Source organism: Hemibagrus wyckioides, linkage group LG09 (genome assembly GCF_019097595.1).
Source record: "Hemibagrus wyckioides isolate EC202008001 linkage group LG09, SWU_Hwy_1.0, whole genome shotgun sequence".
NCBI classification, from domain to species: Eukaryota; Metazoa; Chordata; class Actinopteri; order Siluriformes; family Bagridae; genus Hemibagrus; species Hemibagrus wyckioides.
Genome location: NC_080718.1, coordinates 27,459,632 through 27,475,656, shown reverse-complemented (window position 1 = coordinate 27,475,656; position 16,025 = coordinate 27,459,632). Strand labels below are relative to the sequence as shown.

The window sequence follows — 16,025 nt, the reverse complement described above, 5'->3', positions numbered from 1 at the left end:
AATGTTATGGCTGATTGGTGTAAGACAGCGCAACTCAGAACAAACAACCCATCAAACCTTGAGGTGGATCAACTACCAGAGCAGAAAACCTCATCGGGTTCCTCTCCTGTCAGAGAATCAGAGACTCAGGTCAGTTTTGTTTGTTCTGAGATGCTTTTCAGCGCAGCATGGTTGTACAGAGTGATGATTTGAGCTACTCTTGTATCCTTCCTCTTGTATCAACTCAGACCAGTCTGATCATTCTCCTCTCATCTCTCTCACCATCGAAGTGTATCCATGTACAGAACTCTCACTCAGGGAATGGTTTTATTTTGTCTTTCACACCAAACTCTCTGTGAAAATCCCAGCATCAGATTCTTCAGACTTCATTCTCATGTTGATGTAGCTGCTACTGCAAGATGACTGGCTGATTAGAGAACTACCGGTGTTCCTAACAAAGTGGACAGTGAGTATATATATGTAATGAATAAATGCTGTGTATATTAATGCTCACACACACCAGGTTTTGTGTACAGGACAGAGATAGAGTATCAGAGCAGCAGCTGTTCTAAGGTTAAAGATTTTTCGTTCGCTTTTAATTAGAAATCTTTCCGCCTCTCAGGAACGTTCTGGTCTCGGTGCGGATGAGGTCCGGAAAGTTCCTGAAGCGGATGATCTGGCTCCGTGTATCTGCTCGTGTTCCTGTGTATAACAACCTGGAGGTTATTAAGCTAGCGTGAAAATGAGAGCGAGCACGTCACGTCACAAGCACCTGCTCGAGAGCTACTAATCGAATAGCTAATGAATGAAATAAATACATGAATAAATAAATAAGCAGGAAATATTCCAGCTTTTCCTTCATTCCTAATTCTTCCAATCTTTCTCCATTATTTTTGGTTTCAGACTCTGCACCAGTGATACACTCCTACTCACAGCAGCTCTCTCTTCTCTCTCTTCATTCTTCACCCCATGCAGTCTCCATCCTATCCTAACGCCAACTCAGACAGGAAGTGACATCATGCTTCTGTTTGGGCCCAAACATGGCCAACTTCCTTGGCTCCTTGGCTTTGTTGTCATGGACAAGTAACTATCCAAAGCACAAGGGTAGAGAACACACATGAGAGACACACACACACACTTAACAAATTAGCAAGTAGGCTTTGGACTTTACACACTTTTTAGACATCCATCTGCTCCGGCTAATCACTCCCACGTCCTCGACAGTGTGTGTGTGTGTGTGTGTGTGTGTGTGTGTGTGTGTGTGTATGAGAGCGACTCTACTTGCAGGATTTTTGCCACCCTGCATAATTCATGTTCCTGTCATTGACAGGTGAGTTAAATACTGTGCCACAGCAACAACTTGTACACCAAGCGTCCTAACCCATAGCTCCAAGGTCGACACACACACACATACACTTTTTATGAACACACACACGCACACACACACACACACACACATACACACACACACACACACACAAAGCAAGCTTCTCCATGATTAACGCTGACAGTCAGGATGGATAAGCTGCCAATCCAAACATCCCGCCTGGCCAAGACTAGCATGCTAATGCGCTAACGGATGTGCGGGGACAGATTTACACCCGCTATCCGCTGCGCCGCCTCAGAGGGGCGTGAGGTTCGGACAGTGACACGCGGATGAGAGGAAAAACGCATGAAAATGGTGTGTATGGTGGAAATATCGATACGTGAGGTGTGCTGATGTCACTCCCAAGCTGACAAGTTGAACGTGTAAAGAATTAAACACTCTTTCTGCTTAACTTTATAAATAATAATTTAAAAAAGCTGAGGTCTGACACTGGAGACTCCTTCCTTCCTTATATATAAATATGTATATTTTGTAATATTTACAATAAAAATGAAAAGAGAGGTGAGAAGTGAGGAGAAGTGAAGAGAGGTGAGAAGAAGTAAGGAGAAGTGAGGAGAAATGAGGAGAGGTGAGAAGTGAGGAGAAGTGAAGAGAGGTGAGAAGTGAGGAGAAGTGAAGAGAGGTGAGAAGTGAGGAGAAGTGAAGAGAGGTGAGAAGTGAGGAGAAGTGAAGAGAGGTGAGAAGAAGTAAGGAGAAGTGAGGAGAAATGAGGAGAGGTGAGAAGTGAGGAGAAGTGAGGAGAAGTGAAGAGAGGTGAGAAGTGAGGAGAAGTGAAGAGAGGTGAGAAGAAGTAAGGAGAAGTGAGGAGAAATGAGGAGAGGTGAGAAGTGAGGAGAAGTGAGCAAGCAACCAATTTCACTTGTTAGTAAAAAAGTATCAAAGTAAAACAACCTTTAAAAAAAAAATAGACATATTGTGTTTTGTGTAAAATCCAGATGTTCTGATCATCCGTGTGACCGCTAAACAAACCCGAGCTGAGGAAACACCTGCTCATGGTTATTACTGGTTTGTTCATGTGAGCTGAACTCGTTACGTGTGAGCGTTTGACGTCTGATCTCCATAGAAACCTGAAAGATCCTGAAGCTTGCAGCCAGAAAAGCCTACAAACTGCTTCCTGTGGGCGGAGCTTGTCAGGCTTAGACACCAGTGAGGTTGTATGGAGCACTCGGGCGGGTGAAACGTCCGAGTCTGAGAAGGAGGTTAAACGCTGACCGGTTGGACTGCAGCTCAGACACGGAGGAGAGAAAAAAGGCTCAGCTAGTGCACATAAATCACATCTCCCAATAATACTCATTTCACGGGTCACACACCCACGGCAGACAATCTCCGCTCCGCCGGCAGCCGAGTACCGCCTGATCCCTGCTTATTCCAACATCAAACACACACACACACACACACACACACACACAGGCATGCCTACACACCATGAATATTTATGAAATATTATTCTAATCAGGCTTTACCACTGAACTGTGCATTACTATAAATAAACATCGCCATGACAACACACAAGAACTCTGGAGAATGGGTGTGTGTTCGGTGTCTGGCGTTCCGTTACACCCCAGTGCTCTGGATTCTGATTGGTCGGAAGTCATTTTCTCTACAGAAGGTCCAAGTGTAAGGAAAGTCACAGGTTTCTAGGTTTCTAGTGTGTGTGATGGGTGATGTGGTTGCTATGGTGACATTTTTCTGTGTATTTATGGAGGATTGAAGGAGTCTCCAGTGTCGCTGCAGAGATTCACACGAGGTTGAAGGTTAAGAGAGAGCAGGCTGGAGAGGATACGACTGTGTTGGAGCTGATGGAACATGAGTGAGAACTGGAACAATGACGTGGTGTAAAAGGAATAAAACACTTTTTGCATGCAGGTTTAGGAAAACAATCAACTTCAGGGTGTTAGCAGTAACGCTAATTCATCACCTCACTGATTATCTCTAACCACCTCTAACAACACGGTGTGGTTTATTACATGAGTGAGGTTCAAACGCTGAGCTTTAAACACGATTCAGAATGAGAGAGAGAGAGATTTATTACACAATAGACAGTTATTACACACACACTACACAGTTATTACACACATACTACACAGTTATTACACACACACTACACACAGTTATTACACACACACTACAGTCATTACACACACACTACACAGTTATTACACACACACTACATACAGTTATTACACACACACTACACAGTTATTACACACACACTACACACAGTCATTACACACACACTACACACAATCATTACACACACTACACACAGTCATTACACACACTACACAGTCATTACACACACACTACACACAGTCATTACACACACTACACACAGTTATTACACACACACTACACACAGTTATTACACACACACTACACAGTTATTACACATACACTACACACAGTCATTACACACACTACACACAGTCATTACACACACTACACACAGTCATTACACACACTACACACAGTCATTACACACACTACACACAGTTATTACACACACTACACACAGTCATTACACACACTACACACAGTCATTACACACACACTACACACAGTCATTACACACACTACACACAGTTATTACACACACTACACACAGTCATTACACACACTACACACAGTTATTACACACACACTACACACAGTTATTACACACACACTACACAGTTATTACACACACACTACACACAGTCATTACACACACTACACACAGTCATTACACACACTACACACAGTCATTACACACACACTACACACAGTCATTACACACACTACACAGTTATTACACACACTACACACAGTTAATACACACACACTACACAGTTATTACACACACACTACACAGTCATTACACACACTACACACAGTTATTACACACACACTACACAGTTATTACACACACACTACACACAGTCATTACACACACTACACAGTTATTACACACACTACACACAGTTATTACACACTACACACAGTTATTACACACACACTACACAGTTATTACACACACTACACACAGTTATTACACACACTACACACAGTTATTACACACACTACACACAGTTATTACACACACACTACACAGTTATTACACACACTACACACAGTTATTACACACACTACACACAGTCATTACACACACTACACACAGTCATTACACACACACTACACACAGTTATTACACACACTACACACAGTCATTACACACCACACACAGTCATTACACACACTACACACAGTCATTACACACCACACACAGTCATTACACACACTACACACAGTCATTACACACACTACACACAGTCATTACACACACTACACAGTTATTACACACACTACACACAGTTATTACACACACTACACAGTTATTACACACACTACACACAGTTATTACACACACTACACAGTTATTACACACACTACACACAGTCATTACACACACTACACAGTTATTACACACACTACACACAGTTATTACACACACACTACACAGTCATTACACACACTACACACAGTCATTACACACACTACACACAGTCATTACACACACTACACAGTCATTACACACACTACACAGTTATTACACACACTACACAGTTATTACACACACTACACACAGTTATTACACACACACTACACAGTTATTACACACACTACACACAGTTATTACACACACTACACACAGTTATTACACACACACTACACAGTTATTACACACACTACACAGTTATTACACACACTACACAGTCATTACACACACTACACACAGTTATTACACACACACTACACAGTCATTACACACACACTACACAGTCATTACACACACTACACACAGTCATTACACACACTACACAGTTATTACACACACACTACACAGTTATTACACACACTACACACAGTTATTACACACACACTACACAGGCATTACACACACTACACACAGTCATTACACACACCACACACAGTCATTACACACACACTACACAGTTATTACACACACTACACAGTTATTACACACACACTACACAGTCATTACACACACACTACACAGTCATTACACACACACACTACACAGTTATTACACACACTACACAGTTATTACACACACACTACACACAGTCATTACACACACCACACACAGTCATTACACACACACACTACACAGTTATTACACACACTACACAGTTATTACACACACTGCACACAGTTATTACACACACTACACAGTCATTACACACACTACACAGTTATTACACACACTACACACAGTAATTACACACACTACACAGTCATTACACACACTACACAGTTATTACACACACTACACACAGTTATTACACACACACTACACAGTTATTACACACACTACACAGTTATTACACACACTACACACAGTCATTACACACACTACACACAGTCATTACACACACTACACAGTTATTACACACACTACACACAGTTATTACACACACACTACACAGTTATTACACACACACTACACACAGTTATTACACACACTACACACAGTTATTACACAAACACTACACAGTTATTACACACACTACACAGTTATTACACACACTACACACAGTCATTACACACACTACACACAGTTATTACACACACACTACACACAGTCATTACACACACTACACAGTCATTACACACACTACACACAGTCATTACACACACACTACACAGTTATTACACACACTACACACAATTATTACACACACACTACACAGTCATTACACACACTACACACAGTCATTACACACCACACACAGTCATTACACACACCACACACAGTCATTACACACACACTACACAGTTATTACACACACTACACAGTTATTACACACACTACACACAGTCATTACACACACTACAGTTATTACACACACTACACACAGTAATTACACACACACTACACAGTTATTACACACACTACACAGTTATTACACACACTACACAGTTATTACACACACACTACACAGTTATTACACACACTACACAGTTATTACACACACTACACACAATCATTACACACACTACACACAGTTATTACACACACACTACACAGTTATTACACACACTACACACAGTCATTACACACTACACACAGTCATTACACACTACACACAGTTATTACACACACTACACACAGTCATTACACACACTACACAGTTATTACACACACACACCACACAGTCATTACACACTACACACAGTTATTACACACACACTACACAGTTATTACACACACTACACACAGTTATTACACACACTACACAGTTATTACACACACACACCACACAGTTATTACACACACTACACAGTTATTACACACACTACACACAGTCATTACACACACTACACACAGTTATTACACACACTACACAGTCATTACACACACACTACACACAGTCATTACACACACTACACACAGTCATTACACACACTACACACAGTCATTACACACACACTACACAGTTATTACACACACTACACACAGTTATTACACACACACTACACAGTCATTACACACACCATACACAGTCATTACACACACCACACACAGTCATTACACACACTACACAGTCATTACACACACACTACACACAGTTATTACACACACTACACACAGTCATTACACACACTACACACAGTCATTACACACACTACACACAGTCATTACACACACTACACACAGTCATTACACACACTACACAGTCATTACACACACTACACAGTCATTACACACACCATACACAGTCATTACACACACTACACAGTCATTACACACACACTACACACAGTCATTACACACACCATACACAGTCATTACACACACCATACACAGTCATTACACACACTACACAGTCATTACACACACACTACACACAGTCATTACACACACTACACACAGTCATTACACACACACTACACACAGTCATTACACACACTACACACAGTCATTACACACACTACACACAGTCATTACACACACTACACAGTCATTACACACACACTACACACAGTCATTACACACACTACACACAGTCATTACACACACCACACACAGTCATTACACACACTACACAGTCATTACACACACAGTACACACAGTCATTACACACACTACACACAGTCATTACACACACACTACACACAGTCATTACACACACTACACACAGTCATTACACACACTACACACAGTCATTACACACACACTACACACAGTCATTACACACACTACACACAGTCATTACACACACACTACACAGTCATTACACACACCATACACAGTCATTACACACACTACACACAGTCATTACACACACTACACACAGTCATTACACACACCACACACAGTCATTACACACACCACACACAGTCATTACACACACTACACACAGTCATTACACACACACTACACACAGTCATTACACACCACACACAGTCATTACACACACACTACACACAGTCATTACACACACTACACAGTCATTACACACACACTACACACAGTCATTACACACACTACACACAGTCATTACACACACACTACACAGTCATTACACACACCATACACAGTCATTACACACACTACACACAGTCATTACACACACCACACACAGTCATTACACACACCACACACAGTCATTACACACACCACACACAGTCATTACACACACCACACACAGTCATTACACACACACACTACACACAGTCATTACACACACACACTACACACAGTCATTACACACACCACACACAGTCATTACACACACTACACACAGTCATTACACACACACTACAGTCATTACACACACACTACACAGTCATTACACACACTACACACAGTCATTACACACCACACACAGTCATTACACACACTACACACAGTCATTACACACACTACACACATTTATTACACACACACTACACACAGTTATTACACACACTACACACAGTCATTACACACCACACACAGTCATTACACACACCACACACAGTCATTACACACACTACACACAGTCATTACACACACACTACACACAGTCATTACACACACCACACACAGTTATTACACACACACTACACACAGTTATTACACACACACTACACAGTCATTACACACACACTACACAGTCATTACACACACTACACACAGTCATTACACACACACTACACAGTCATTACACACACCACACACAGTCATTACACACACCACACACAGTTATTACACACACACTACACACAGTCATTACACACACCATACACAGTCATTACACACACCACACACAGTTATTACACACACACTACACACAGTCATTACACACACTACACAGTTATTACACACACACTACACACAGTCATTACACACACTACACACAGTCATTACACACACCACACACAGTCATTACACACACTACACACAGTCATTACACACACTACACTCAGTCATTACACACACCACACACAGTCATTACACACACCACACACAGTCATTACACACACTACACACAGTCATTACACACCACACACAGTCATTACACACACTACACACAGTCATTACACACACTACACACAGTCATTACACACACCACACACAGTTATTACACACACACTACACACAGTCATTACACACACACTACACAGTCATTACACACACACTACACAGTCATTACACACACTACACAGTCATTACACACACACTACACAGTCATTACACACACTACACACAGTCATTACACACACTACACACAGTCATTACACACACTACACACAGTCATTACACACACACTACACACAGTCATTACACACACTACACAGTCATTACACACACTACACACAGTCATTACACACACACTACACACAGTCATTACACACACACTACACACAGTCATTACACACACTACACACAGTCATTACACACACTACACACAGTCATTACACACACACTACACAGTCATTACACACACTACACACAGTCATTACACACACTACACACAGTCATTACACACACACTACACAGTCATTACACACACTACACACAGTCATTACACACCACACACAGTCATTACACACACTACACACAGTCATTACACACACTACACACAGTCATTACACACCACACACAGTCATTACACACACTACACAGTCATTACACACACACACTACACACAGTCATTACACACACACACTACACACAGTCATTACACACACACTACACACAGTCATTACACACACTACACACAGTCATCACACACACACTACACAGTTATTACACACACTACACACAGTCATTACACACACTACACACAGTCATTACACACACTACACAGTCATTACACACACACTACACAGTCATTACACACACTACACACAGTCATTACACACCACACACAGTCATTACACACACTACACACAGTCATTACACACCACACACAGTCATTACACACACTACACACAGTCATTACACACACACTACACAGTCATTACACACACACTACACACAGTCATTACACACACACTACACACAGTCATTATACACACCACACACAGTCATTACACACACTACACACAGTCATTACACACACACTACACAGTCATTACACACACACTACACACAGTCATTACACACACACTACACACAGTCATTACACACACACTACACACAGTCATTACACACACTACACACAGTCATTACACACACACTACACAGTCATTACACACACACTACACAGTCATTACACACACACTACACACAGTCATTATACACACCACACACAGTCATTACACACACTACACAGTCATTACACACACACTACACACAGTCATTACACACACACTACACACAGTCATTACACACACACTACACACAGTCATTACACACACTACACACAGTCATTACACACACACTACACAGTCATTACACACACACTACACAGTCATTACACACACACTACACACAGTCATTACACACACCACACACAGTCATTACACACACTACACACAGTCATTACACACACTACACACAGTCATTACACACACACTACACAGTCATTACACACACACTACACAGTCATTACACACACACTACACACAGTCATTACACACACCACACACAGTCATTACACACACTACACACAGTCATTACACACACCACACACAGTCATTACACACACACTACACACAGTCATTACACACACTACACACAGTCATTACACACACACTACACAGTCATTTCACACACTACACACAGTCATTACACACCACACACAGTCATTACACACACTACACACAGTCATTACACACCACACACAGTCATTACACACACTACACAGTCATTACACACACTACACACAGTCATTACACACACACTACACACAGTCATTACACACACTACACACAGTCATTACACACCACACACAGTCATTACACACACTACACAGTCATTACACACACTACACACAGTCATTACACACACACTACACACAGTCATTACACACACACTACACACAGTCATTACACACACCACACACAGTCATTATACACACCACACACAGTCATTACACACACTACACACAGTCATTACACACACTACACACAGTCATTACACACACACTACACACAGTCATTACACACACACTACACACAGTCATTATACACACCACACACAGTCATTACACACACCACACACAGTCATTACACACACACTACACAGTCATTACACACACACTAGACACAGTCATTACACACACACTACACACAGTCATTACACACACTACACACAGTCATTACACACACCACACACAGTCATTACACACACACTACACACAGTCATTACACACACACTACACACAGTCATTACACACACACTACACACAGTCATTACACACACTACACACAGTCATTACACACACACTACACACAGTCATTACACACACACTACACACAGTCATTACACACACACTACACACAGTCATTACACACACTACACACAGTCATTACACACACACTACACACAGTCATTACACACACACTACACACAGTCATTACACACACTACACACAGTCATTACACACACACTACACACAGTCATTACACACACACTACACACAGTCATTACACACACTACACACAGTCATTACACACACACTACACACAGTTATTACACACACACTAACACACAGTCATTACACACACTACACACAGTCATTACACACACCACACACAGTCATTACACACACCACACACAGTCATTACACACACTACACACAGTCATTACACACACACTACACACAGTCATTACACACACTACACACAGTCATTACACACACACTACACACAGTCATTACACACACTACACACAGTCATTACACACACTACACAGTCATTACACACACTACACACAGTCATTACACACACTACACACAGTCATTACACACACACTACACACAGTCATTACACACACACTACACACAGTCATTACACACACTACACACAGTCATTACACACACTACACACAGTCATTACACACACTACACACAGTCATTACACACACACTACACACAGTCATTACACACACTACACACAGTCATTACACACACACTACACACAGTCATTACACACACTACACACAGTCATTACACACACTACACAGTCATTACACACACTACACACAGTCATTACACACACTACACACAGTCATTACACACACACTACACACAGTCATTACACACACTACACACAGTCATTACACACACACTACACACAGTCATTACACACACACTACACACAGTCATTACACACACTACACACAGTCATTACACACACACTACACACAGTCATTACACACAGTACACACAGTCATTACACACACACTACACACAGTCATTACACACACTACACACAGTCATTACACACACACTACACACAGTCATTACACACACTACACACAGTCATTACACACACACTACACACAGTCATTACACACACTACACACAGTCATTACACACACTACACACAGTCATTACACACACACTACACACAGTCATTACACACACTACACACAGTCATTACACACACACTACACACAGTCATTACACACACTACACACAGTCATTACACACACTACACACAGTCATTACACACACACTACACACAGTCATTACACACACTACACACAGTCATTACACACACACTACACACAGTCATTACACACACTACACACAGTCATTACACACACACTACACAGTCATTACACGGAGCATACTGAGAATTCTGAGCTGTTCAGAGCAGAAACACAACATTGTTTAGAACCAGAACAGCTCATTTTTTTTAACTGCAGAGAAATTCTCAACTGTTTGTGAAAATCTTTTCATTTTAACCCAAAACTATTTATTTCATGTCACTGATTGAATCATTTAGTCGTTATTTATTAAAAAGGTTTGCAGCATAGGCTCGGGGATATTGAGGTAACGGCCTGCGTTTAGAAGAAAATAAATGTTCTCTCAGTGAAGAATAGAATCAGATGTCTTGTTTTAGGAGGAGTTTATAAACCTGAGAAGAAACCTTCAGTATTTTTTAACCAATCACAGTTGAGCATATATTTACATATGAAGTTTACATCATATGTTTCCATTTCTAGACTTGATGATGAAGCAGGAAGTTTCCACCAGGAAGTCTGCTCTCTATACATATTAACATTCCTTAGAGATGGTGATTTGGCCTCGGGGCGACTGCGAGGTGGCAAAGGACCAGAAGATTCAGCATTTCACTGGTGATTAAAGCAGCTCATTTAGCAAAGCAAGGTGAAAGAAGAAGGAGACGAGGACATTTTATAGATCCATACATCCCATCAAACATCAGACATCAGAGCGGAGAACACGGACAGCAAATAGGGGTTTTCTGTCAGATAAAAACAAGTTGGAGACAAACCTGAAGCAGATGTCGCATCACTAAGGTTAACTACTGCATTTGGCTGAAGGTATAATGATGATGACGCGATGATGCAAGTTTAAGAAAGGAAGCCAAACATCAGATTGTTTTGTCTAGTCATCGTCTGGTAGGTTCATCAACAACATAACTTCTACTGGCAACAGGATCATGAAAGCAATCTGAATTATATAAAAGGGCTGGCATCCTTTATTATCGTCACATATACATTACAGCACAGTGAAATTCTTTCTTCACATATCCCATAGAGCAGAAAGGGCCCAACAATGGCAGCTTGTTGATGCTGGGGCTTGAACCCAGAGCTTTAACCACTTGAGCTACCACTGCCTCCTGGAGTAGAAAGAGTTAAGAAAGAGTTAAGGGCCTTGCTCAAGGGCCCAACAATGGCAGCTTGGTGGTGCTGGGGCTTTAACGCAGACCAACAACCCAGAGCCTTAACCATTTGAGCGGCCACTTGCCCCTAGAGTAGAAAGCATTAAGGGCCTTGCTCAAGGGCCCAACAGTGGCAGCTTGGTGGTGCTGGGCTTTAACACCAATCAACAACTCAGAGCCTTAACCACTTGAGCGACCAATGACCCCTGGAGTAGAGATGGTTAAAGGCCTTGCTCAAGGGCCCAACAATGGCAGCTTGGTGCACCACTTGAGCTACCACTGCCCCCTAGAATAGATTAAGAGCTGGGGCTTTAACACCAACCAACAACCCAGAGCTTTACCCACTTGAGCTACCACTGACCCCTGGAGTAGAGAAGGTTAATGGCCTTGCTCAAGAGCCCAACAGTGGCAGCTTGGTGATGCTAAAGGTTGAAACCAAGCTTTAACCACTTGAGCAACCACTGACCCCTAAAGAAGAGAGGGTTAAGGGCCTTGCTCAAGGGCCCAACAGTGGCAGCTCGGTGGTGCTGAGACTTGAACCCCAAACCTTCTGAGCAGTAACCTAGAATCTTGACCGTTCAGCCACCACTGCAACCTTGAAAAAAAATCAGACATCAGACAAATCTCTATCTGAATATTTAGATTGGATGAACTCAAAGTCAGACTCAGACTCAATCAGAAATGTAGCATCAAGCAGGAAGGTTAAAGCCCCAGTGATTGTTCACAGAAAGCTAGCTAACCCAAACGCCAAGCCACAAACATGGACACTGACTATGTAAGAACCTGCAGTGAGTTAGTGAGTTAAGTGCACAAATGATCATGATGCACACTTCCTGCAATCTTTGTTAACGCTTTGCATCTCATTATCAGATATTGTTCTCTCAAACATTTTTTGGTTAGATTTTAACCCTTTTCCCCCACTACACTGGGACATTTTCATAACAAAACGGATGATGTTCAGGCTGTGAGTCTGATCTAAAATGAGTCTGTCGGCTTTCAGTGTGTGTTAGACGTGTGTTTTTCCCTCTGTTGGAGAACCTTACACAGAATTTTACTGGTTGAAGATCAAATTTCAGCTGCTTTTTAGATGAACAAGAACTTGGAGAACATCTCAGAGAGCAGAAATGGGTTTGATATCAGCATTTACTTTGAAGATACAAACATTTGTGGGAAAAAATAACTGTATTTGTTTATTTGGAACTTTTCTATGAATATATTGCCCTTAGTAATCTAGGGAAAAACCAGAAATACTACAAATTCTTAAAGTGTCTACTTTGATTTGTGCTTCATATTAACTGTGGAGTGGAGACATGACAAAGACACTCAATCTTCAACATGGACACAACAAAATTGGAGGAAATTTGACATCTGGTAAAAAAGAGTCAGATTATGACTCTTCCAGGCTTTTCTATGAGATCTGAACTTGTTATAAATGTGAAGGAGGACAATTATCAAGTGCAGAATTGTACTTATTATCTAAGGTACTTAAATTGGTAGAATCCAGTTAGTAGAAGGAGGTTAGGACTACTAAATTGCTGAACTCCAATGAGAAGTATACTCTCCGCTGTTCCTTGTGTTCAGATGATACCGAGTTTTGTTTACATCATCGACCTGTTTGTTAATCTCCTGAGTTCCATGATTCTGACCTTGTTTTGAAGAAGCCTTTATTATTATCGCCACACATACATTACAGCACAGTGTAATTCTTTTCTTCGCATATCCCAGCTGAGGAAGTTGGGGTCAGAGTGCAAGGGCAGCTATGATACAGTGCCCTTGGAACAAAGAGGGTTAAGAGTCTTGCTCAATTGCCCAACACTGGAGCTTGGTGGTGCTGGGGCTTGAACCTTGACCTTCTGATCAACAACCCAGAGCCTTAACCACTTGAGCCACCACTGACCCCTGACCGTTACCATCTTGTTATCTTTGAAGCGAACTCCTTTAACAAACCTGACAGAACCGTGTATGAGATGCTATTACGCCCGTGTCATTGAGTTTATGTCACTATTGTCCTGAAACACTGGCCATTATGAGTTCCACACAAGACTCTGTACAGTCTAAAAAGTGGCAGGCTGCCAAGCAGCAAGGATGCCAGGTAATAAATCTGAGCTTGTCATGCACCCGTGGTTATTTGATTTGGAAGAAAATGGCTTGGATTTCCTTCCTTGAATTGGAACTGGTGAGACGAGTTAATTGTTGTGGCTTGTGGTATCGTAGCTATATGCTATATATATTCTTGTTGAACATCTGATTCTAGATTTAATGTTATAATAAGATCCACTCTTGTCTTCTGGGAAGCTTTCTTCTAGATGTTTGA

General features: G+C 41.4%; 1 protein-coding gene across 5 annotated transcripts in view; it reads right to left on the bottom strand.

Moving 5' to 3' along the window:
- dlgap2a (discs, large (Drosophila) homolog-associated protein 2a) overlaps positions 1–16,025 on the bottom strand; it is a 269,101-nt gene that overhangs the window by 180,316 nt on the left and 72,760 nt on the right. The window contains exon 1 of one of the 5 annotated variants that reach the window (XM_058398497.1): positions 1–83. This exon is cut by the window's left edge and continues 2,233 nt beyond it. The exons of 3 other annotated variants lie outside the window; for them this stretch is intronic. The gene's annotated coding sequence lies outside the window, so the exon portion shown is untranslated. Of the gene's footprint in view, positions 84–16,025 lie in introns of those variants that run through there. One more of the 5 variants, XM_058398498.1, reaches the window with a different exon arrangement.